The 26591-nt window shown below is 40.7% G+C and overlaps 2 protein-coding genes across 6 annotated transcripts in view; one reads left to right on the top strand and one right to left on the bottom strand.

Moving 5' to 3' along the window:
- bcas3 (BCAS3 microtubule associated cell migration factor) overlaps positions 1-26591 on the bottom strand; it is a 525512-nt gene that overhangs the window by 188960 nt on the left and 309961 nt on the right. The gene's annotated exons all lie outside the window — the stretch shown is intronic.
- The window catches only part of LOC130917874 (uncharacterized), a 111587-nt gene continuing 110085 nt past the window's right edge, over positions 25090-26591 (top strand). Inside the window, exon 1 of the mRNA XM_057839619.1 lies at positions 25090-26386. The gene's annotated coding sequence lies outside the window, so the exon portion shown is untranslated. The remainder of the gene's footprint in view (positions 26387-26591) is intronic.

Here is a 26591-nt window from a genome sequence, read left to right as displayed (position 1 = left end):
CAGTTAAGAATACTTAGAATACTTAGACGACGTTATCAGGGCCGAGAATCGAACTCACAACCTCTGGGTCGGGGAAAGACTACTCTACCACTGAGCCCCCCCCCCCCAGGTGTAACAATACAGTAATCTCTCGACAAAAACAAAAAAACATTGTTTCCTTTTGCAGCGTGAGAATGTTTCGTAGCAAGGCATACATGACTCAGGGCTTTGTTTATACCCACGGCCACGCATCCAAAGCACGCTATTGGTTTCTGGCGCAAGATTGACACATGACAAGCACCATCTCAGCCGCCCCTATTATGATCGACATGACGAGATCGCCGATAACAGTGGCTTTGGCTTTGTGAGCTTATTTGCTGCACACCATCGTCGCCTACCATATGCTGATTGGCAGACCACGCAACAAATGAGAGTGGATTTATCTTGTGAGTTGATTGGCTAAACGTATTGAAGGCTCGCCCAGCCGCTTCCCTTGTGCTCTCACGGGTGAATTTCACCAACAAGACATCCCGATTCATTTTCAGTGGTACTAAGCACCATTTTTACCTGCTTTGAGATAACCCAAAACCCACTACAAAACCTCCACAACCTCCAAAATAACTTTTTTACCATAATTTCCTAACCTGAAAATGGTGCACTTCATCCAGACAAACAGTAACATGACCTCTGAGGGCTATTTTCATCTGCTTTTAGAGCATCCAAAGCCTACGACAAACTTTCAAAAACTGAGTGCCAGGAAAAAAATTGAGGCCTAAGAAGAAAATAACACAGTGCCTATAGACAAACATGGTGGAACTACAATGATGTTGTGGGGTAGTTTTGCTGCCTCTTGCACTGGGTGCCTTGACAGTGTATAAGGAGTCATGAAATCTGGAGACCATCAAAATGTTTTGGGCCTCAATGTAGGATGTAGTGTCAGAAAACTGGGTCTACGTCAGACGTCATGGGTGATCCAACAGGACAATGACCAAAAACATACCTCAAATAGCACCAAAAAATGGTTTGAGACAAAGCGCTGGAGAATTCTGAGGTGGCCTTCGATGTGCCTGGATCTAAATCCCATTGAACAATAATGGAGAGATAGGAAAAGCGGTATGGAAAATGGATGAATGAATAATGGAGAGATCTCGAAATTGCTGTCGCAAGAAGGCACCCTTCAAATCTGAGAGACCTGGAGTTCGCAAAAGGAGTGGTCCAAAATTCCATCTCATAGGTGCACGAAATGTGTTGATGGTTATAGGAAGCGATTGCTTTCTGTTAGGTCTTCTAAAGGATGCGCAACCAAATATTGAGTTAAGGCTGCCAACAATTTTGTCTAGTCCATTTTTTGCATTCTATGTAAAATTCTGTACATTTTTGTCTTCCTCCTCAGATTTTTTGTGTTTTTCCAATGACAATCCATAAATTAACACATTCATACTGAGAAACTGTGTATTTTCTGGAAAAATTCCCACGGTCCCATTAATTTCGTCCATGACTGTATATGTATGTATATATATATTATATATATATGTTCTGTAAATGAATTTATGCATATTATTATTTTATTTTATACTGTAATGCAGAGGTTGCACTTTTTCGTTGTCTGTCATTTTGACTGACAGGGTCATAAAAATCCGGTCATAATCTATTTTTACCCATCACTTAAATTTTTAAAATGATGATAATGACATTGTGGTGACCCTTTGTTTGGCATAATTCACCTTCCATACTTGTGTGTCCATTTGGCCGAGCGCGTTACCGGCTACGACAGTCACGTGACAGCAGTGGCGGTCCTGGCTACTTTCGCGCCCTGGGCAAACCACCCCATCACATACCGTATTCTACTGACTAGCTGGTAAGTTATATTGCTTTTACTTAAGAAGAATAACATTCTGGCACAGAATGGGGGTGGCGTGGCTCAGTGGTAGAGTAGTTGTCCCCCAACCCAGAGGTTGTGGGTTCGATTCTTCACCCTGATGAACTCACCTAAGTATCCTTGAGCAAGATACTGAACCCCACGCAAAAGGAGCTGTGTGTGCTGTGTCACCAGTAGGTGAATGGCGAGATAGTGTAAAACGCTTTGAGCGCCTTGATAAGGTGGAAAAGCGCTATATAAGTATAACACCATTTACCACAGAAGTGAATCATTTAACATCTTATCAGTCTGGCTGATCAGTGTGTATGGTGATTCTAAACACTGATTTAATGTTCTAGGTAACATCTTTATGTATGAAGAAACGCTAGCATGCTGCAATGCTGTTAGCAAACGCTAACAAGCTAGTTACAACAAGTTAAGGCAGTTAACTGGTTTACTACTACTAGTCTCCAGTGCTTCGACTATGTTAGGACATAAAACTACAGTAACATAGTATACTCACCGCTGTCTTGCTGCCTTTTCTCCTCTTCTGCTTTTTTTCTTTCTTTTTTAATTTTTCCAGACGGATAACTTTTCATTTTGCCAATTAAAAAAGGGCCCGATCGCCGCCCACTCACTCTGAGTCACGTGACACACATACATATTTGTGCAGTAAAATGAACACGAAGGTGGGGGCGACGGGTTCGACTGCACGCTGCGTGCGGTCATCTTGGCCATAAAAGTGGCGAAAACTAAGCACTTTACACTCATATGGATGTACAACATCATTTTAAGATGCTAAACTAACGCCTTCCCTCTTAAAGCAAATGTGCAATGCGAATATATTGCAAAGAACGCTCTCCTCGACGCAGCGAGAACGAGTGGGATCAACCAGCCGACGTAAGAGGAAAAACACGAAACGGTCGCGCTGATAACGGCTCTAACTTATCATAAGAACTTTATGGCATGAAGAGGAAATACTTACATTCGTTCATTGACGCACAGATTAATCCTCAAACACTACAAAACATACAAATAACAAATAATACAAACAACTACTTCACATAGAATGTAACCATCTCAACATATTTACATCATTAGACATACAAAAAAATAGTAAATAATTAAAAATAATAACTCAAGAGGAAATTAAATAAGTACTAAACAATTTTGCATGAGCTTTTATACTAGACTTGCATTTATTATTTTGTATCATATTAAGTGATGTGAAATATGATTCAAATTCAACCAAAAAAAATCTTAAAGTTCGGATTTACTTTTTGATTTACGCCTATTCTCGTTCTCAGAATATGCAGCACTTGTGACGTAACAGGACTGGTTGCTATGGGAACGTACGCAGCGGCATATCGCATATCCAAGTAACCTTGCTAAAAGGAGTATTACAATTGCTAATAAAATCGTTTAGGATTATTTTAGATGTATATATGTTATATTTTTCTTGTAGAGTATTGAACGAGGAATATGATAGACCCATTAATGGACTTTCTTGGAAAAAATCACCATTTCTTAAAGTAGTCACATCAATAATGAGGTGGCCTGTGAAAAGCTGCACAAGGTATGGAGCCCCACTCCCCTCCTTGCTTTTCCTCTGGTAGTGATTGGGACTCGTCCTGCACATTCACTCTGCAGATGCGAGCAACTGATCCTCTTCCCAGTACTCCTGACCCTATTTTGACACACATCACTCTCAGCCGCAACTGACATGAGTATAAGGGGCGCCCTAGTACCCACACTACCAACTTGTCATTGGAATGAGTAGTATTTGTCCAGATACTAGCGATTTTTTTGTTGTTGTTTGTTTCTCCTCGAGGGCGCTTGTGCGCCCCCAATTAGATTGCGCCCTGGGCGGTCGCCCACATTGCCCATAGGAAAAACCGCCTGTGCGTGACAGAGACACATAAGAACCGCGCGCGGTCCCCTCACTATCCACTCGCTCTCGCTATATGATTGGCCGAAGAGTCGAAATGCTCTCCCGTGAAATTCCTGTTTAAAAATGTTCCCGTTGTTACTTCTTGCGTTCGCTTATAAGTGCCCATTTAAAAAGGAAAAGCGATGGATGATACTACACACAGAGCGTATTATTAACAAATGTTAAAGTTGTATAATCATTTAGCGAGAATAAGGAACGTCACTAACAAGCGCAGGCCCCCGCGAGTGGATAGTGAGGGGAAAAGGATAGTGCACCTACAGCTAACAAGACTCTTAACATTGCATACCGCTTCAACATATTCAATAGTATTTAGTTTTTATTCATTTTAAATTAATATTCTGTCCGAACAAGCTTAACAGAGAATCCACACCGTGCCATCACACATCAAGCAGGTGAATATGTAACTTTTTCTCCGCAGTGACAAAAACAGCTGACTGTGGCCCCAGTAGGTAGGTAGTCTACCGTATATAGCATATGGAACAATGAAATTAACAGTTCACCTGCGGTGGCCTGAACGTAGTCTCACACTTTCCTCCTGGTGCACATGGACTTGAATTGCGTGCCCGCTTGTGCAGTCCCTGTTTTTTCACCTCTTTTATCAACACCATCGTCGTTTTGGGGCTTTTTGAAGAAACTTCGGACCCTCAGTTGCCTTTACATTTTTCAGAGTAAGGCCAACGACGTCATGCATCAAGAGAGACAATAGCTAATCAATATGCTCACTCGCCACCCTGTGGTCTGGGGTGTGAATTGCAACCGGTCACCGTCACCGTTTTAAAAAATCGGTCAACGACGGAAAATATTCGGTTAACGCGACCCCTGCTGTAATGTCCGTAACTATGAGTAATATTCTGATATAATATTTTCTGAGGCACCTTGAAGTGCACGCAACGTTACTGTTGTTTTGGTCACGTGATGCGGGAGTGAGATAGAGAGGCACAGCCTGCCGAGAGCCCCAAAAAGCGTTCGTAATGTTAGCTTCATGTGTTAATATAGAAACAAAGTTGTCAGCATGTCGTGTGGTTGATAGCTTTGTCAACAAAAAGCTCAAAACCAGACACGATGCAAGGTCCGTTTAAGAGACACTGGGACTGTAGAGCTGTGAGTAGTAGGAAGCGAGGGGGAGACAGGCGAGAAGCAAAAGTTTGCGGTCCAATGTAGAGGCAGTCGGCTATTATTTTGTTTATTGTTTTCTTATTGTTGCCACACTAAAGTGGAGAAAGCCATCAACGACTCCTCTCCTTCTTTCCTCCCAACGTTTTTTATATTATTATTATTTTCTATGCACGAGAGGTGCCGGATCTTGTACAAGCAAGATCCGCCTCAAATTAGCCCCTGCTATACTGACATTGTGGTTGTTCATTATGTTTTATTCATTAACTCCCATGCCACAACTGGACCTTACCCAGGCCAAAGCAGGACTCTTCCTATGTTTAAAGCAGGACTCACATATTACATAGTACATATCTCACGAACAGCAAGATTTTGGTGTTTTTTCATTTTAAGTGGACCAAATCAATTAAATTAAAAGTAAACTAATGAAAAATGCTGCTGCAATTTCATTCTTTAAATAAGCTATGTAACTCGGTCTGATCCATGGTTTTGAGCAGGCGTGATACAAGTGTGTGGCCATCCTGTACACATCTGATGTTGCTCACTTAGGTCCGCAGTGTGCTCAGGGAGCTCAGGGATTTTTATCTTTATTTTTTTAATACAAAGTAATTTGAAGTAAATGTCAACTTTAACAGTGAAATCCAACTTACGGGGGATTTCCCTGTATTACTATTGTTGTTATTATCATGATTATTATTTTTTTTCCAACAATGACAAAATCTTCTATGTTGTGTATCTGATACGTATGCAAATACATTTACCGTAATTTACCGAATATAACGCGCACTTTTTTTCCCCCAAAATCAACTTGTTAAATCATGGTGTGCATTATCAACGGGTACATGGGAGGCAAAAATATATATATATGTATATATACATACATATATATAAACCGATTTTTAAAATTTTTATTGATACGGCCACGTTGTGTTGAAGAAATGTATCCAGCGATCCGTTGCCAACCAATACGGTACGTGACGTCACCATTTTGTTTCGGTAATACTTCACTCTGATCGGCCGAATGATTTCGTCTGTGTTAAATTCTGCTTTTTTCACTCTTCATAAAGTACAGAATTTAGTTTCTTGAACTCATTTGAGTCAACTTTATTGCAGCTCCGCAACTCAGACCATAACAAACGTAACAACACAGACTTCCTGTGTGTGTCCGTCAACTATATCTGTCCCTCAGGAAACTCAAACCCAAGTAACAATAGTTCCTATTGTTACTGTCGTGTCGACAGCGATGAGCTCTCTCGGATTTCCGACTTACCTTCTCACTTTCATTTTACCGTATCAATCCATGGAAAAAACATTTATTCATCATGATGAAACGAGCAAGTTATACAGCAGCCTTTAAAAGAAAAATCACATCTGTTTTGTTTTCTCCTAGATTCTGGTAAGTTGGAGAAGTTGTCAAATCATATTATTACCGTAAATATTGTCAGTTTATGGTAATGTTTTGAACTACCAATATGTTATGCTTGTGCTGTGTTTCACCAGTCAGTAAAATGACATTTCTGTATCTGTACACGAGCTCTGTTTTCTTGTATTCTTCTATTTATTGGTGCTAAAATTAGGGTGCACGTTATAAACAGGTACAATAATTTTTCCTAGATTTTACAAGTAAATTTGGGGTGCGCATTATACACGGGTGCGCCTTATATTCGGGAAATTACGGTAAATAAATTTAAAATGTTTTCTCTTCCATTAATATTTTGATATCAAAACCATTGTTTTCATTTTGACTTAACAGCAAAAATACTGAAAAATGCCACTCTGGTCCAATACTTCTGTTGGGAAGTCTGCAGACAATCCTCTCAGTTAAGTTTGTTATCCCGCATTCCAACATGCCAGAACACCCCAGGACATGGCCATATGCCATTAGCTTGGCCGGTTGATCAACACTGCTCCAGCTTTTGCATGAAAGCTCACAATGCGCAAAGACACAGTCACACAGAACTGTTACGACAGATGGATAAAAAGGTGGGCCACATCATGTGTGAAGTGAACAGAGGGCAGGGGGGTGTTAGCAATTGGTGGAACAGACTGCAAATAGAGACACGTGTGTATTTGTTTGGCTGTACAGGAAAGTGGATGGATAGATGGATAGAGAAATATAAAATGAAACAAAATCAACCAAGGCAAAAATGGTTCTTTAGTCAAATAATTCATCTGTACATTGATTAAAGTTTAAACATTATGAGCAATACCATCAAGTAGGAACCTATCTGTCATTTTATAACCATGGCTGGAGAGGGTTAAAAACCATGCAAATAATCCTGTGACTATGCAACAGAGATAAAGACAGGTTTTAGCTCCACACAGAAGATTGACCTCATTACAGAAATAGGGGACGGCACACACAGCGCACGAGTTGCACACACACACGCACAGCAAATACACTCTAAATAGGTGGCAAATATAAATATTTGTCCTGCTATTTTAAGTATGAACTAAACTCTCTCCCAGCATCTGACTGCTTCCAGTTTTGATTGTGTGTGTTTCCTTATGTGTGCGTGTGCATGTGGCTGTGCGCGCACGTGCATGCTTGCGTACCTAATGAAGCAAGGGAGCCCCAGCCCTGATCAGAAGCAGAGAAAAGGATCATTGCTGCCGCTACTCACACATACTGTAAAAAAAAAATTCTTGGACCACATCACACATGTGGCCTCCAATCACCTGCTGCTGTTGCCCCAAGGCTTCTCCAAGTATGCCTTCCCCAAAATTACCACGCACACATGCACATACATAGGGTAAATGTATTATGCAGAGCACAATTAAAGTGACTGCATAAATGCAAACAATAACAGCAGCAACAATAGCAATAAAGAAATTACATTGAATGTCCTGAATGACAAACACATAAAATATTGCCATTGATTTAAAAATCTAGAATTATTTAGGACATGTTTTGACCTACTGAGGGTGCCATGTTTTACACGCGCAATGTATGCTGGAGGTGATGACGCGGTTGGGTTAGACTGGGAGAATAGTTGTGCTCTCCACGAGCGAAGCTAGTATGACGACTGGCATGATTTCGTCACATTCTGGTGCTGGTCAGATTGCAGCAGCTTCAGAGGGGAAGCCCAGGGGGCGAACTCAAGGCATTCCCAGGCCAGCCGGAAGACAGAGTCTCCCCCGTGTGTCCGGGCCTCCTTCCAGAGGAGCCTGCTCGGAACATTTCAACACGGAGGTGTCCAGGGGGCATCCTAATCAGTTATCCCAACCCCCTTTATCTGACTCTTCTTGGTGGAGAGAGGTAGCAGTTCTAATCGGACCATTCCCGCATGAAAGAGCTTCTCAGCTTATATCTAAGGGAGAGCTCGGACACCGTACAGATGAAATTCATTTTAACCGCTTCAATCTGGGATCTTTTTCCTTTGGTCACGGCACACATCTCATAACCATAGGTTATGAGGTTATCTTTGGGCTTAGCGCTTTCTCTACCATGACGGACCGATACCGAGTCCGCATCACTGCAGATGCCGCACTAATTAGTCAGTCAATCTCCCATTTCATTCTTCCCTCACTCATGAACAATTTCCCAAGATACTTAAACTCCTCCACTTGGGGAAGAACCTCAGCCCTGACCTGAAGAGGGTGTTCCACCTTTTTCTGACCAAAGACCATTGTCTCAGGTTTGGAAGTGCTGAACCTAACTGCTTCACACTCGACTGAACTGCTCCAGTGAGAGTTAAAGATGGTGAAGCCAACAGAACCACGTGATCTGCAATGAGATGCAATACTGTGGTCACCAAACCAGAACCCCTCAATGCCTTGGGTGCGTCTAGAGATTCTGTCCATAAAGGTAATGCGCAGCATTGGTGGAGTTCAACCCTCTCTGGAAATGAATCCAATTTACTGCAATGCGTGCCAAAGTCCGAGGCTGGTCTTAACGGGATCGAGCTGCCCATGTAAGGATGTCAGGTACATCATAATCCCTGAGCACCCCTCACAGGACTACCAGAGGGACATGGTCGAACAAATGGTCCACGTCAACAAAACACATGTAGACTGGTCCTTCTTAAAAGGGGTAATACCACGCCGATACACTACTCCAGAGGCATTGTCTTTGATGTCCATGCAATATTGCTGAATTTTACCAGTTAAGACAAATGCACAACACCCAGAACCTTTAGGAGCACTTTCCAATGTTAGTTAACTCTTTCATAGGAAAAACTGCCTTGACTTTGTGGTCTCGGTCTGGCTGTACTCTATTAGCTGACAAAATGTGAGCAAGGAACTTCTCTTCAGTTCTGTACAGCTCACATTTCTCCATGCTCCTTGCCCAAGCTTGTTGAGAACAGATTGAAGCCTGCTGTCATGCACTTGTTCTTCTCTTCCCCAGACAAGGACATCATCCATGTGACGTATGACTTCTTGTAATCCTGCGATCATCATTGACATGTTCCGGGGCTAACACCATACTAAATAATCTGTTGAAAAAGAAGGGACCAAAAGGAGTGAATGTGGTGTACGGTGACAAAAGAAATAATGGGATCATCTGAATTGCTTTTTAGCGCAACTAAAAGACTTTTACAAGTCTTGTCTTTTACAAGACAATTGTCGGCTCCACTTTCTACAGACTTCTTCATTGAGGCGAGTAAAATGATGTACACTGAGCCATTCTATGTCGGCACTGAAACAATTCCTGAACATCAGTTGGTCATTCTTTCTTCGCTTATTATGATTCCATTTTGCTCTTTTAATTTATGTAGTAAATGATTGGGGAGGTGTCTTGGTGTTGACAGGTAGTAGGGAATGGCATTTGCTCTGAGCCTAATTGTAGCCTAATGGTGAATGGCTTTTGCATTATTATATTATTATAAGTCCTGATGCAATTTCGGGTAGGACTCTTCCATTTTGGACTTGTCTATGCTGTCTGCTCTGGAAAGTAGTTTAAGCATGACACTTGCAGTGACAACATAAACATCTTCCTTGACCAGATGCTCACCTTTGCAAAGAGACTCTTTGTATTTGGATAGATGTCGGTCACACCGTGGTGAGGTTTTGTCGTGTCATGGTCATTTCCTGCTTTATTTTGACAGTCTTTCCCTACTTGTTTCAGTGCATTTGTCCTTCCTCATGTGGTCCCTAATCACCAATTGTTCCCCATTACCTTCTGTGTGTATATATAGTCGGTCTCACCTTCGTTTTGTGCCAGAGTGTCTTCGTCCGCTGACGCATCACCCCAGCCTGCTATAGTCCACAGCCAAAGTCACCACGTGAATCAAGTCCTGAAGAATTTTGTAAGGCTTTTGAGTTCGTTTGCTAATTTGTTTTTGATGGTATTTTTGCCTTCCTTGTGAAGTGAATTTTTGTTGAAGAACCTGCCTTCTGATTGTGAATATTTTGTATGCATTTCTGAGTTTGTTTGCTACTTTGTGTTTTGATAACGTTTTTGCCTTCCTTGATGAAGTGAATTTTCGTTGAAGAACCTGCCTTGTTTGTTTCCACCTAGAGAGAGACATTGTTAAATAAATCAGTTTTTAACCAAGAAAACTCTGCATTTGGTTCCTCCCTTGAGTCCAGGCGTGACAATGTCAGGTTTAGCTTGTTGTTTGGTACCCTCTGTAATGGTTTTGTACAGGGTTTCTGCTGGTGCTTAAAAAGTTTTTAACAGTCTTATAATTAAAATCTGGATAATCAAGATCTTTTCTTTTTCTTGTCTTGAATTTCATGGAAAATCCAGTAGGTATTAGGGAAATCACTGGAGTCTGCTGTAAAACTTGTGTGTATTTGTTTTATTAATGGCCGTGCACTAAATACGAGAGTTTGGTAATAATATATGTTAGTTGTTACATTGTCTGCAACCTCAGCTTACGACAGCGACTTGAAATGTTGCTTTGACCCAATTTTCTGGTTGTTCATGGTTGTAGAAGTTAGCGGGAATTTAGTTAAAAAGCATGGAAGATGGTTTATTTAAGAGGTAGTTGGGCCCTGGTGAAAATAATAACAGTGCGCGATGGTAGGTTGGGATGTGACAATATATCAAAAAGGTGATATATCGCGGTACTTTGTAGCCCAAAAGGTTATCGATATCCTCCCACCAATAATCTATTGTTTTAAAAAGGTGTAGCTTTTCATTTGAGCGCATTTACAGGTTACTTCCTGTTGACTTTGAGTCACTTCCTTTTGGGCAACCCAAAAGCAACACGAAGTGACCTGTAAATGTCCCAAAATCAACAGGAAGAGACCTGTAAATGTCCTAAAAGGAATTGACTGAATATCAACAGGAAATGACATGTAATTCCTCAAAATGAATTCATTGTGTGGCGTTGGCTGCCACTGACAATAAACATCCAATCCATTTGAAGTGGGAGGGTGGCAGCGATTGAACATTAAGGGGAGGGAAAAAAAGAACCACAAAAGTTCTTTTTTTTTTTTAATTTAATTTTTTTTTTTTTTTAACCATGAACTTTAGTTCAAATTTTTGAACTATGAACCGAACTGTTCATTTTAAAAATTAGGAAATGCAATTTTAACTAGGCCTGCAAGCAGGACTGAACGGGCCCTCGCAATCTAGCGCAACTCGGACGTCACGCAACTTGGACTGTGTGCAGGTCAGGGTGGTGGCAGATCATCCTCTCTAATCATCTCATTAGAACCTAACATGCTCGAAAGTCGCCTATTTACATTCCCACACCCAAGAGATAAAAACCCCTATTGGAGAGAGTACTACAAAAAAGGAGCCACTACTGAGCTGTGCAGCCAAGCCCTTATTCAAAACCAAAATTAATCTTCTAACTGGGCCAATTCGACCAAGTGTGCCAACTATTGTGGCTCTATAAGCTCCCTGAGTCTCTGAAAAAAAATATTTCCTTTAAATGGCGAACAAAGGGTCGTCACGGCAACAGACAGAGACACGTGGACATGGGCCGTAAAAAAGTATTTTAATAGGTCTTGAAACTACAATGACCAACATGAAAAGAACTGGACATGTTTTGGAAAAACGAGTGACTTTCTATCGCCACTAGTTGGCGCTGTAGGGTTGATGCAAATGACCCCTACAAGGCCCTTCAGGGTATGACTCTCAACAAGCACGGGAAGTTTGGCGCAGATATCTTGTATATCTGCCGAGTTATGACTGTTCAAAGTTTTTGGAGAGAAAAATTGTTGACAGTCATTTTCACTTTCCTGTTTGGACCCCTCCGCTTCAACGAAACTTCAATATTTTTCATCAGGCACCTGAAGACAGGTCTTGAGGTTTCCCTTACGCAGGTTTGAGGTAGATTGATTTTTTCCCTTTAGAGGAGGAGTGTGTCCCCTAAAAAAGGGCATTTCCTGTTCCCACTAGGAGGCGCCAGGCACAAATGGTAAATTTTCAATCCAGTCCTGCTCAGGCTGTTATACCTCACACACATGCCAGATTTAAAATAGATTGAAGGTTGTATGAGGGAGTTATCAGTCATTTTCCGAATTCGGTGTTTTGGCGAAAAAATGGAAGAATTTGGCGCCCCGCCCAGGTCAGGCCCGTGAATGAAAACACACCATTTTTATAACTTAAGATTTCATATGCCTCATGAACAGTCTCACCAATTTTGAGAATGATCAAACTAATTCCCTAGGTGCCAAGGTGTAAAATGTGCACACTGTAAATCGATAAAAAGTTCACATTCAATCCAAAATACCCGATTTCCTGTAGGATTTGGAATGTGTGTGCAAGAGACTTTTTGGAGCAGTTTTGCACAAAGTTTTGACTCTCCAAATTTCATCACTCTATGTTAGAAAAACCTAAATGGAGAGGCCTTTTTGAAAATTTCAAGGGGGCGCCACTGAGCCATTTTGTTAAATTGTTTCGTAACGTTGCAAGATTATCGAACGTTATCCAAAGCCGCATGTATGTGCAAATTTTGGTGAGTTTTTATGCATATTCAAGCCTCCAAATGTAAACTCTTACTGTGAACCCATGAAAATTTCACATTCGATCCAAAATACCCGATTTCCTGTTGGATTTGGAATATGGGTGCAAGAGACTTTTTGGAGCAGGTTTGCATAAGGTATCTACTCCCCAAATTTCCTTGCTCTATGTTGAAAAAACCCAATAGGAAAGGCCTTTTTTAAAACTTCTTTCTGTCGCCACTAGTTGGCACTGTAGAGTTGATGCAAATGACCCCTACAAGAACCTTCAGGGTATGACTCTCAACAAACACGGAAAGTTTGGCGCACATATGTTGCATATCTGCCGAGTTATGACTGTTCAAAATGTTTGGCGAGACAAATTGTTGACGGTCATTTTCACTTCCAGTTTGGACCTCTCCGCTTCAACGAAACCTCAATATTTTTCATCAGGGACCTGAACACATGTCTTGAGGCTCCCCTGAAACAGGTTTGAGGTCAATAGATTTTTTTCCCTTGGAGGAGGAGCCTGTCTCGTAAAAAAGGCCATTTCCTGTTCCCACTAGGGGGCGCCAGGCCTAATGGGTAATATTTCAATGCAGTCGTGTTCAGGCTGGGATATCTCATATACATGCTAGAAATGAAAAAGATTGAACGTTGTATCACGGAGTTTTTAATCATTTTCTGAATTTGGTATTTTGCCCAAAAATGGCCGACTTTGGGACCACGCCCAGGTCAGACCCTTGAGTGAAAACTCACCATTTTGAAAACTTAAGATCTCATATGTCTCCTGAATAGTCTGGCTAATTTTGAAGACGATCCAACTATTTTCTTCAGCGACAAGGTCTCAAATGTAAATCGATAAAATTTCACATTTGATCCAAAATTTCCGGCTTCCTGTTGGGTTTGGAATATGGGTGCAAGAGACTTTTTGGAGCAGTTTTGCACAATGTATCGACTCGCCAAATTTCATCATTCTACGTTGAAAAAACCTAATAGGAAAGGCCTTTTTGAAAATTTCAAGGGGGCGCCACTGAGCCATTTTGTTAAATTTTTTTGTAGATTATCAAAATTTACGCAAAGTTGCATGTATGTGCAAATTTTGGTGAGTTTTCGTGCATGTTCAGGCCTCCAAATGTAAACTCCAACTGTGAACCGATAAAAATTTCACATTTGATCCAAAATATCCGATTTCCTGTTGGATTTGGAATATGGGTGCAAGAGGCTTTTTTGAACAGTTAGGCATAAGGTATCTACTCCCCAAATTTCATTGCTCTACGTTGAAAACCTGAGAGGAGAGGCCTTTTTGAAAATTTTAAGGGTCAAGGGGGCGCCACTGAGCCATTTTTTGACATTTTTTCAAAACGACACAAGATTATCGAATTTTACGCAAAGCCGCACGTATGTGCAAATTTTGGTGACTTTTCGTGCATGTTCAGGCCTCCAAATTGGCCATTTTCATTTGCCCTGAAAAAAGAATAATAATAATAATAATAATAATAATAATCCTTTGCAAAACAATAGGGCCTTCGCACGTCTAGTGCTCGGGCCCTAACTAGCCCATGTAAAAAATGAACTTTCCCAATACTGTACAAGCATGCGCGCCATGTACGAGCTTAACACAGGTTGCAGTCAGGCTTTAGGTCGTAGGTGGCAGTCACAAGTAAAGTTGTGACAAACTTCACAACAACACTAAGTCAGATAGCAGGTGTAAATATCTTCATTTTGCAGCAATAATCAGTTGACGGCGTCAGTCTTTTCTGGAATAAAATAAATGTATCTCTTGTATGTAATGTAATGTATTCTCTTAAAAGAGATTTACAATATTGTAGGGAATAGTATCTTTTCTCGTATTTACCAATCGACTGTTTGTATTACTCTAACACACTTAATATAATCAATCAAGGAATAGTATCTTTTCTCGTATTTACTGTTTGACTGTTTGCATTACTCGGACATACCCAATATAAACTAAATAGCACTTATATCATAGTTTAAGGAAAACAAGCAGAATATATTTGACATAGGGCATAAGAGATACATGACGCCTTCTTATTACGGAAGCCCAACATGTGCATATGCAATTGACTGAGCAAGGTGATGAGGCAAGACATCAACCAGCCCAGGTCTGCACCACCAACTCCCGCAATCAGTTCTTCCGGACAGTCCAGAACAGATGGCCGGACATCTTGTCTTGACAAGGAACATCCGATAAGAACGAAACCGCGGCCAAGAAGTGATCTCCCAGCACTCACGTTGGGCTGAGGTGGTAAAATCCACAACTCTCGTTGCCCTGTTAACAGTAACTACCAAATTCTCCTGTCCAATCCACAAAGAGAAAATAATCCTAAACAACAACCAAACACACCCGTCTTCTGCCCACAGCCTGCCCATCAAGAGCCATCAAAAAGACTGAATGTTTACCTAATCGGTGTCATTTTTCTCGGGAACCTTTTTATGACTTGTGATATGGTGACCTTGGAACGAGTCAGGCTCCTCGCCTGAGTCTGTTTTTGTTTCGCCTTGCTGTTTGATCGCTTTCGGCCTGAATAAATTGTCATCTTGTGGTTGTATTGAGTTCATTTTGCCTCCACTTATAGATTAGTCGCTTTTTTTCTTTTATCCCAGACAATAGTAGGTGATTTAATTACCTGACCTGAACCTCTGACGAAGGTGGAAGTGTTTGCTGAAACGTCAGGTAATTAAATCACCTACTATTGTCAAATTGTGCTTTGAAGCCTTTTTCCAACTTTCAAAATTGAGTCAGTACAGGGGGGTTAAGACTAAGGTGAATGCAAGGAGTCTGGCCTTTTGGCCCAGTTGTGGGAATTTCGCCGGCCCAGGTCGTTGGAGCTGCGCCAGCGCAGGTTCGGCGGTTCGGCTTGCGTGATTCCGGCAATTTGGCAAAGAGGTCATATTCCTTCAAGTATGTATTGCTGTTGGGGATTGATTGATGTCAGTACACATGAAACAACTCTCTTGTGAAGGCATCTGACAGAGAAGCCGTGAAATAACATTACTAGTGGTTGAAATTTCAGGGTTAAAACAAGTGCTTGAAATCCTTGAAAATGTTTGGATTTTAATGTCTTTTCTAGGCTTGAAAAATGCTTGAATTTAGCGTAAAGTGCTTGAAAAGTGTTAGGAACACACCATATTTCTCAGTATCCTGTCTAAAAAGATTAATGAAGGAAAACCAAATAAGTTTTCGTCATCACTGCTACATGAAAGCTCTGAAGGCTCTATTGAGTTAATAAATTTGAAAGTTGTCACGTGAAACCTCATCTCTCCCAAGAGGACAGTGCATTGGAGTCCGTGCCTGAGTAGTTTGGAGTCCAGTCAAGCGTAGAGAATTTAAATGCATACAAGTGAATTTTGCTGTGGTTTAGTACAATACTTTTATCACACAAATATTTTTGTCACTTTGCACGGCTTGCTCGCCGCTAGTACTTGGCCTCCTTGCCTGGCACTCGATCGACTCCCCTCCCAGCCTTGACGCACCGTGATGGTGCTGGTGTCAAGTGACTGAATGTTTTATTCAAGTAGAAATAAGCATTTTGGAACCAGAAAGTACAAGCGAAAGCTTGCCTCCTGACTGAAATACGCTTCTCTGTGCATATGCATGCAAGAAACCCCGCTGTAGCGCGGATGTCAGGCGAGTGATTATTTTATTTTGTGTAACTGTGAAATAGCAAAGCTTCTTCTTATTGAACAACTTTCTGCGAGGGGCTAAAGTCACTACACTTTATGCATCACCAACTCCCATGTATGGCATTAGATTTATCATTGTACGGAATTCCACGTACTTCAGTGTAATCAGGAAAAAATGAAAGTACAAATTTTCCGTCCTTTGCACTGCGTTTTTTTATTCATTTTACTGAACTGACTTGACTTGCATTACGACAATGTAACCCTGCAACATGAGTGGTATAGTGGAATTAGACAAATGTCCTTTTGAGCTTAACAACCACCCCAGAGCAGATGTCCAATCAACCTAATATAACAGCAGGAACAGAACAACACTTTTGCTAAGACCGCAGATTAAAATATCCATTTCAACAGATAAATCACAGTGCCGTGGCAGCAAAATAACAGCTTGATGAGGTGACATTTAGTGATTTGGATGATAGCAAACGACTAAAATTTAGTGTCACGGGCTAAAATTAATCTATGAAATATTTTTGGAAGAGAAAAAGGTGTGATAAAAAAAATAAGTGAGCATTATTCCTCTTTGTATTCGACCATCGTGTTCAAATTTTGTCATGCCTATTGGTACAATCACAAACTTAGCTGTCCCTGATGTTTACAAACAACCCCAAATACAAAAAACACAACAGCAAGTAAAAAGAAATAACAGCACTACACAAAACAAAAACCGCCCAAAAAAACACAAGGGCAAATCAAAAGACAACTGAAAACTGTTAGCACTAAACTACTTCAGCTTCAATTTCCAGTAAGACCAGTGCTTAATTTGTAAATCATAAGGTGCCAGAACGCAAAGTACATATGACAGCGCAGGGATGACGAGAAGGGCACAGGTCCCGGAACATAAGCAGAAATGCTGATGAAACAACATGCAAACGCCGACTTGGCATGCTGTGGGACTTCAATTTCAGATAATAATAATAATAATATTAATAAATTGTATTTCTAGAGCGCATTTCAAGCCACAAAAAGACGCTTCACAAGAGAGATGGAATAATAGTACCAGCAAAACAATCATAAAAAGATTAAAAGCATAATATCCATGGTATAAATATTATGACAACAATTTAGAATTATTTAGGCTATACTCTGCACTTAGGCATGTTGAAATACCGTTTGATCCTAAAGAATTTTCAAATTTATGTCAGGGGCTGATTTGTTGGTCCAGCTTTTAAGCGTATCAACAAATCTCTAAAACTTTCAAATGATGTAACATTTTTATAAACAACATTGTTATCAGCATCTCCAAGGGGCCGCTGTCCCGTTTCAGTGTGACCGGCATTGCCAATTTGTCGTAGAAGAAGAAGTGCAGAACCCAAAGTGCAGATTGGAAACAACATGCAATTCTTGTGATATGTTCTGCGAATTAATCTATGCATCTTGTTATTTTATACATTTTTTTGAAACGTTTTTATATTGTAGCATCACCGGTGCTGTCATGGGCGCGGCAATTTATGCGTAAGTGCGGGGCTTTTATTGGTGCACCAGTGCGACACTCCGATTGGTGGACTGCATAGCCGCCCGGCAGTGACGTGTTGTTTGTTTTGCATTGGGGTGGCGGAAAGAAGAATAAAATGACGGGGTAAGAAGCGTCAAGGTTCCTGTGTTATTTTTGATGCCAAACTTTCACTTAGCAAGTGTTACAATTTAAAGCGACTGTTTTCTGTTCAGCCCAAATGCTTGATGAAAAGTTTGGGCAACCATGACTTAGAGTGGTGGTTTCCAGTGTTATTTAATGTGTGCTCTGCTCGGTAAAGCGCACGGATTCTCGGCGTTATTTATTGACGAGGGAGCTAGCGTAGCAAGTGGTGATGAGGAGATCATCGCCTCTCATTATCTTCCACGTCGCTCGCCACAATATTATCGTTAATATTCATACACAAGAAGTGCCAGATCGTACTAAACAAGTCCCGGAACACATAGACCCAAAATCAAGGGGTATCGGAACATATTCCGGCATGATACGGTTGAAATTAACCCCTGACTAAGACTCTAACCCTGTTACTAAGACTATAGTAGCTGTCCAATGAGTTCTGGATCAGTCAGTGGGCAGAGCCGGCCAGCACAGATACTGTAAGTGTAAGATTCGGGGACCAAGTATGGAGCAAGAAATGCAAAGGTCTAATGGTTTAATTCATAAGGTTTAGGTATACATCATTGACATACATCTTACAAGTCATTTTTACTCATTAACTATTTATAAGACATAATTGTAAATGCTAAACAATCTATTAACACTTAGCAAATCAACAATCATTTATTAACAGTTTACTAATTATCGATTAACTACTTATAACGGATAGTTATTATAAAGTGTTGTTTTTCATTTATATTTGGTGTATTATATAGTGGTGAAAGATTAGTAGAAATCCTCTAAATGGCTTGTAAGTGGATGGTTTTTTTATGGCTATCATTGAATATGTATTAAAATGGCTAGCATTGAATCATTAAAAACATTTGAGTAAACCGACATATTTAGTCACAACGTTATACTGTAACTTGCATGTCTCATCACATCTACATTGTTGTTAAAATGAAGCTTTTTTATGGAAAACAAAAAGTTTTAAATTTAAATTACACTCCCAGTTTTTTGCCCCCCCCAATCTGCCCAGTTTAGCGGACCAACCAACACATATTGATTGATGTATAATACTGAAGTTGCCTGATTAACCAGGACAGTAACAAGATAAATGATAAGTGACGGCTGGGCTCTGTACTTGCAAGAAAAACACTTACTATTGCAAATAAAAGGCAAACAATGTTATGACAATGAAACAATCTGACATCCCCCCCCCCCAAAAAAAAAAAAAACCTTAAGTAATGTACTGTGCAAATGCAAGGCAAGGAAAATTATTCTTCAAGCACAGGAGAACTGAAATCTCTCACTTATCCCTTTCGCTGTCTCTCGGCGTCAGTAGCTAATCTGTCAGAACTTGGACTATGGAGTCAAAGTATTAGGGCTCCTGACTCTTGAGCAATAATGTCCTGTGATTGCCGTGTTTGTTTATGCACCTGGATGATATTTGTGATTCCAATGAAGCTCATGTGCGGCAGATGATTTAGTGATTGGTCGAGATGAAGCTCTATGTTAGACCGGACAAGTGTGAATTCCATGTTCTCAGTGCCACCTTCCTTGAAAAAGTCATAATCTTGGAGCAGTTGTGAAAGAATCCCACAAAGACAATGGCAGTCTGTTATTGCCCCAAACCTTCCTCCAGAAAGGATCTGCAACACTTCGTTGGCTTCGCAAACAAAGTGCAGACTCATCAGGGAGTACAGTCAGGTTGCTGCTTCACTCATTGACCTCACATCCCTATGAAGGCCGAGAAGCAAATGCAGTATTTGATGAACTGATGAAGTGGTTCATTTCGGGCCCCATTCTTATTCATCCTAAAGCCAGCTCACCGATTCATCATTGAGATGCAAGTGTTGGAGTTGGGAGTGTTCAGAAAACTGTCCCGGAATTCAAAAGAGGATTGCTGGATACACTCTTCTTGATTATGTTCATGTAGGCTGCGGAGTGTAATTACAGCATTTGGGAATAAGGACTCTGAACGGTGAAGCTAGCATTGGAGAATTCACATTGCCATCTGGATGGGAGGGAGTTGAACACTCTTTTGTCGTCTGAACCAATTATCGAAGCCTGAGTACATCAGGTCAGCCAAACAGTGCAAGGTGAAAGTTGATTTTTAGTCAGTTCTCCTTTACACTATCTTACATGCGGAAAAAATGTCTTGGTGCTGTAACATGAGGTAATAGAAACATTGTAAAAGTCATCAGCCATGGCCCCCTATTGTTTAACTTAGTTAAACAAATATCAGGACTTAATGTACACTATTTTTTTTACTCCAGCCAAATTGTCCAAATGTTGACACGTATATTCCCTAAGGGTGTAACGGTACATGTATTTGTATTGAACCGTTTCGGTACAGGGTGCTCGGTTCGGAACGGAGGCGTACCGAACAAGTTTCTGACGTCATGTAACCCTTACTTTTCGAGGCTGTGAGTCGATCGGATTACAGTTTCTTTGTGTTGATTATATTTACTCCGTCTTCTCTACTATAATGAGGACCAACATGGTAGGACAGTATATAACCCAGAAACGTCAACGGCGTGACAACGTGGCCGCCGCGAGAACGCAGTGAAATGCGGGCGTTAAAGTCAATCAGGCAATGCACCTCAGTCGCAGTGCGGCCGCGTGTTAGACGCGTCCCAGAAGCGCTCAACGCAACGCAGGCGAAAAAAACGGCAGAGTTTATTATTTGACGTGAGACGCGGCCCTCCTGCGTCAATACTACTAGCTAGGATCGGGCAGACCGGAAGTCACTTGTATAAAAATACGGTGGATCTGGTCGATTTTCAAACTAAGATGCAATCGTAACCCACTTTTTGAGTCCATCAGATCTCTTGAGTAGTAGATCGGGGCACAGTTGACTTGTCTTTGCTGATTTACTGCTGTATTCTCTGCTATAATAATTGTTAGGGCCTCCGTCCCTCCTTCCTGAGCCCTGCCTCAGGTGAGGGGAGTTTTGCCTGATTACAGGTCGAACGTCAGACGGGTGGAGCGGCCAGCTGTAAGCAATCGTCATCAGCCAGCTTAAAAGCCCAGCGGACGCACCACCACGTCGCCCGAACAACTTGTCTGTTTTCCACGACCTGATCAGCGCGCCCCTCGTCGGATACTTCTGTCAACCCCAGCCTGTCAAACTCCCAGCTGACAGCTACACACGTGGCAGCCACAGTGTTCTCCACGACCATTCCGCCTCCTGCCTTGCTTGAAGCTAGAGACCCAAATAAACGAGAATTATCCCTCTCATCGTGTTTGTCACGTTGCCTGCGTTGGGATCCCCCCACCGGTTCCGCGAACCCTAACAATAATAACCAACACGGCCCCGTGTTCAATACAAAACCCTCCTACCACAACAAAACAAGTAGGAACTAATATTCACATAGGAACTAAAGTTATACAACATAAAATATACAATATAAATGAATACTACATCACATTTGTAAATTTGTATAAACACATAATAAAATAAATAATAGCCCATTTAAATAGAATAAATTGAAATGAGCTAAAACACCTGTAATTAAATAATAAGAATAATACACAGATCCTGCTTACACAATTAAATTTATTGATTTCTGTGTGGTGCTTTAACTTGAGAAAATCCACCAATAAAGCTTTTGAAAACCTTTCATAAGAAAAAAAAATGATTCATTGAGACATTTCATTCGTAAAATACATGTTAAAATCTTTGTCATTGGGACTGCTTTTCTCTTTAGCACACGACTTCTTTTTTCTTCTTTCTTTCAGAAAGAAAGCTGACCAATACGCGGGGTCTGAAAGGCAAATTGTTGTTGGATTATTATCTTTCAATACCCACTACTTTTTGAGCAGAATTCTAGCTTTGTATAGGCTAATGTTCCTATGGTTGAAAGCACAAAAGTGTGTAATTAACAACTAGCACATTTATATTTTGCATTTTGTTTTTTTACTGTACCGAAAATGATCTGAACCGTGACCTAAAAACCGAGGTACATACCGAACCGAGATTTTTGCGTACCGTTACACCGCTAATAATCCTGCATTCTTTTTTTGTATTTTGAAGCCAAAGTTTTCTATTTTGGACAGACAGAATTGGGAAGCCAGTGGTCATGTGACGCTACGCCATCCAATCACAGCGATGTGCTGGTGAGGTAAACATCCAACATGGCTGCCGCTACGAGCCTTTTGCCGAGTTGACATCACTCCCACTAAGGTTGATTTCTGGGATATTGTGGAACCAAAAATGGCCCGTAATTGTGTAATGCACTGAGAACGTGGTAATAGTGAAGAACTGAAGGTTTTTCCCCCTCAAATTCTGAGAATAAATTTGACAGCATTGGTTGGCTATGGGCGGGGCCGAGTGTTCGCCTGAAAAGACGGCACAGAGCAAAGGAATTCTGTTGCCACAAAAAAACAGACTTTTGGATTTCAAGAGGCACAGGCGACAAATTATTGCAAGCAGCAGCAAAACGATGTGGTATGAAACAGTACATCATGGCTGCTACAGAGGACGAGGAACCAGCATCAGAGACAAGTTGAGGTCATCGTCCCAGACGAACATGTAACCAGTTGGAAGCCACATATTCTCCCTGCTGTCTGTGTGATATGCAACAATGTGGACCAATATGCATACAAAAGATTTAAAAGGGAAAAAAGACCGCTTATGCAAAGCCGAGACAATTACAGCAGGTGTGTATCCATTATTATTTAATCTCTAGGCTCTTTGCAGGACAACTCCCACGCTGTCCAAAAGCTGCTGGGTCAATTACGATTGCCAAAAATGTTGTTCTTATTCTTAATGCTGTATTACAGAACAGTTTTCAAACCTAACCATTAAGACAGGTTTAGTACAACTATTTTCTATGCACCGTGTAGCTATTTAGAGATGGTGCTTAAGATGGATGCATCATAATTAGTTTTTTATTCAATGCGCCACCCAGCCAACCCCATTTGACCAATCGACATCGTTCAAACACCAAAATGACCATAATTCTCGCACGTTTAAGGCTCTTTGTCGTTAGTCAAAAAATTACTGTAAAATTTCAAAACATTACTTGTCCTACAGTTTTTAATCCGATTTACATCAGCACATCAAAAAAATCAGGAATCTTAGGGGAACAAAAGTAGTCTACAGTTTCTTTCAAAAACATAAGGTTCTGCCAAAAAACTACCCATTCATTTCTAATGGGCAACATTTCCCATTCATTTTAATAGCGCAAAACCCCAAATTCAGCAGTGGTCCTACATTTTTTAACAGATTCCCATAGGCCATACCTAAAAAGAAAACAAGAAATCTAGCCGCACAAAAGTTGTATGCAGTTTTTGCCAAAAATTTACAGTCTTAGCAAAATTTGCCAAGAACATTTTCAATGGCACAAAAACTTCCATTCACTTCTATTGTTTTTCAACTCAGACCTGCAAAAATCTATAAATACATACCTTTACTGGTAGTTGTGATTTTTTACCAAAAACTTTCCATTAAAGCCCATTGACATTCAAATGGGCCCCACAGAAATGTTTTCGCCTGATTCCAACCATTCCAAGAAAACCAACAATAAGTGACCTCCTCGTGATCAAGATGACTCAGAATCCAGCGCCAGAAATTCTACTGACTTTACCACACTCCGGTTGCAAAGTATAAAAATGCATGGAGGCAAATGTTTCATGCAAGGGCGGACTGGTATACGGGGGTACCGGGGATTTCCCCGGTGGGCCCGTGGTCAAATGAGCAGACCCTAAAATTAGTGCACCGGCGTAATCCAAGCATTACGGTAAATGCAGCGAGTGGCAAGGGTAGTTGACTTCCGTGTGCTGGCGTTGTTCCCAACTCTTAAAAACACTCTCAACACTCAAAAACATAATGCCACCATTGTCATCATTTAAAAATGAAATAAAGTCACCAGATCTTAAAACCGCTCCATCTATATGCGCATTACCTGCACTGTCACCTTATTACAATATCTTGTGATTCCCCTATGCAACGGGTCGTTTTAGTAGATGGTAGGTTAAAATTCTCATTTTTGTAGCATTATAAATTCACAAATCTGAATAAGTACTGGCTAAGGTTGATGAATATTAGTAGTGGGCCTCTGTGACTACTCCCATACACAAAACTATGCATTTTTACTGTAACAAATATTTAGAAAAATGAATAAAAACTCCTACATGTATGCTTTGATCAGATTACAGTTCTCATTTTTGTGGTACTTTAAATCGACAATGCTGAAAAAGCTCTGAACAGGGATAGTGAATATTAGTTGTAGACCTCTCTGACTACTCCCATACTCAAACCTCTGCATTTTACAGTACAATTTTATAGCAAATTTATTGATCCTACATGTGGACCAGTGGTGTTACCAAGATGCCAGGTGTGTGTTAGGGTTAGGCATTAGTCTTACCTGGAGTGTCAAAAAACAAAAAACAAAAAAAAAAACCCAACAAAAAAAAAAGCTACAATGCTCAAGTAGGTCGAAATCTAGCGTAGGGCTATTGCACCTTAAAACATGTTTTGTCCTTGCGATAACTGTTATTGTGATTTGGTCTAGAAAAAATAAAAGTTGATTTGATATTATTTGACTTAGAACACATCCATAACTGAACAGTATGGAAATGCAGGTAACCTATTGTGGTTCCTCGGTTTTGTTATTATTTTTATTATAGTTATTCTTTGTTCCGCAGCCCCTTTGAGCTCAATTTGACCCCCTTAGAATGCTTCAAAATTCACCAAAATCAACAGGCAGTTCAAGACAGGTGCAATCTTTGATAATGTACAAAGACAAATTCCAAATACACTATGTAGCGCCCCCTAGCAGTCATTCTTTGTCCCGCCCACGCTTTGAGCCCTACTTTGACCCTCTCAGAATGCTTCAAAACTCACCAAACTCAACAGCCAGGTGAACACTGGTGAAAACTTTGATAAAATGTGAAAAAAAAAAAAAAAAAAGTTTATCCGTAAATGTGTGTAGCGTCCCCATTTCATTTTTTTTTTTTTTTTGTTTTTTGTTTTTTTGTTGTTTTTTTTTAAGGTGTAAGAGGAGGTAACAATGCAAAGGTTAAAACTTAGAACACATCAGTACTATATGAATGGGATACCATATGCGGTGCTCAGACTGCCGTTACTACTCCATCCAGTTTTCTTTGGGTGGGCAGAGCGTGTCCGTGTGCGGGCACTACCCACCCCTGCACCCCCGGTAACGCCCATGATGTGGACTTTGATCTGGTTACAGTTCTCATTTTTGTGGTACTGTAAATCCACAATTTTGAATAAGATCTGGCCAAGGTTTCTGAATATTAGTAGTGGACCTCTCTGTGTTGCTGCCTGGATGGATTCCAAAAAATCCATGAAGTGGGCCGATCTTTCAATGACTCCCGGGCCACTGCGCCTAATTCTAAATCCTAAATTGGACACGAGGTACCCCAGGAGTATATCTGTCTGAATGCGGTTCTTTCCCTTCCCATAGCCAAAAAACAATTCGACTCCAGAGGGTTACACAGTTGGGCCGTATTGTGTCACGCTCAGCTAAATGTCTTCAAAACAAACAAGCATACATACATGTTTTCATGAGGTAAGATTAAGCTATCGTCGGAGGATAACGTATGAGCTGTCTTGCCTAAAATGCTTGAGTAGAGGTAAGAGCATTCATAAAACCTGATATCAAAGTTGTACTTATCGAATATTATATCTTACAAGGATGTCATCGCTATAACATCTAAGTATTGGTGTTTGATGAGCTAAAGTTAGCTAACTTCATGTCTTTGTTCTCTTGTTGAGTAAACACAGCATCATAGAAAGTGCCTTGAACTTATTATTGTTTTTATTTGTTGTACAATTTTGTGAAGAGACCATAATGTTCCAACCCTTTGCTTTGATGTAAGCGTTGAACCTACGTGTATGCTTTTGCCCCAATAGCTTGCTACGATGTTTTGTATTTTCAATATAACTCTAATATACCCTACCCACCGACGTCACAAAACCACGTGCTCGCTGTGTGGTTCCGGCCACTTGTCCGTCATTTTGTCTCTGTATTAGCATTGTTTTCAATTGATCGAGGAATTTAAAATGCATTTCATGGAAGACCCGGTGCTTTCTGATGCCGTAAACTCACTGGATGTGTTGCATAAAAGGCGTTATGTGGAAAATCTTCGTTCTATACAGTCGCCAGATCCATATTTGATGCCCAAATCGATGTTTTTCGACCCACTGTCTTCGCCCTGTCTGCCTGACATCTGCTACGCTGATATTTACAATTATCTTGTCCACACAAAATCAGCCTATTCCCACGAAAATTTGAAAAACTTCAAGAGCTTGGAGGCTTATAAATACTTCGTTGCTGGTTGGGTGAAACAGGTCCTCGTCCACGAAAATTCGGCAGGAATCTATCTTGTGCTTGGAAAGGTGAGTTACGAAATTTTCAATTCAAAATCTTTTGTTATTGCTAACATCCACTGTCAAGTCTAATGTATTTCATGTCGTTTGTCAATGGAGTTAAGGCTTTTAATGTTTATATGGTTTAGCGATAGCACTCTCACTACATACATACGTGTATGTTGTCGGCGATTAGCCTAGCAATGATCTTAATTGTGGTTATTTGTCAGGCCCG

Source organism: Corythoichthys intestinalis, chromosome 6 (genome assembly GCF_030265065.1).
Source record: "Corythoichthys intestinalis isolate RoL2023-P3 chromosome 6, ASM3026506v1, whole genome shotgun sequence".
Classification (NCBI taxonomy): Eukaryota; Metazoa; Chordata; class Actinopteri; order Syngnathiformes; family Syngnathidae; genus Corythoichthys; species Corythoichthys intestinalis.
This window is presented reverse-complemented; position numbering and strand designations above follow the sequence as displayed.